Source organism: Penaeus monodon, chromosome 15 (genome assembly GCF_015228065.2).
Source record: "Penaeus monodon isolate SGIC_2016 chromosome 15, NSTDA_Pmon_1, whole genome shotgun sequence".
Taxonomy (NCBI): domain Eukaryota; kingdom Metazoa; phylum Arthropoda; class Malacostraca; order Decapoda; family Penaeidae; genus Penaeus; species Penaeus monodon.
This window is the reverse complement of record NC_051400.1, coordinates 27,944,897-27,945,144: the sequence shown is the minus strand read 5'-3', so window position 1 is coordinate 27,945,144 and position 248 is coordinate 27,944,897.

Sequence of the window (248 nt, the reverse complement as noted above, 5' to 3'; positions counted from 1 at the left end):
GCTATACTGTTTCCTTGGGGGGTTTTGTTCCTTACAAAGTGGAAAATGTTCCCTCGTGATGAAAAGCCGTCGAATTGAAAACCGATCATAATAGTCTGCTAAAAATAAGTGGATATAAGATTTTTATACGTAAATAAATGGCAAATCTTTACATGTGATTTAAACGCTATGCAGTAAGAATATCATTTGATTTCTCACCAAGCATGATTCCCACCACTGTTCAATATATAATCCTTTTTCATGGAACT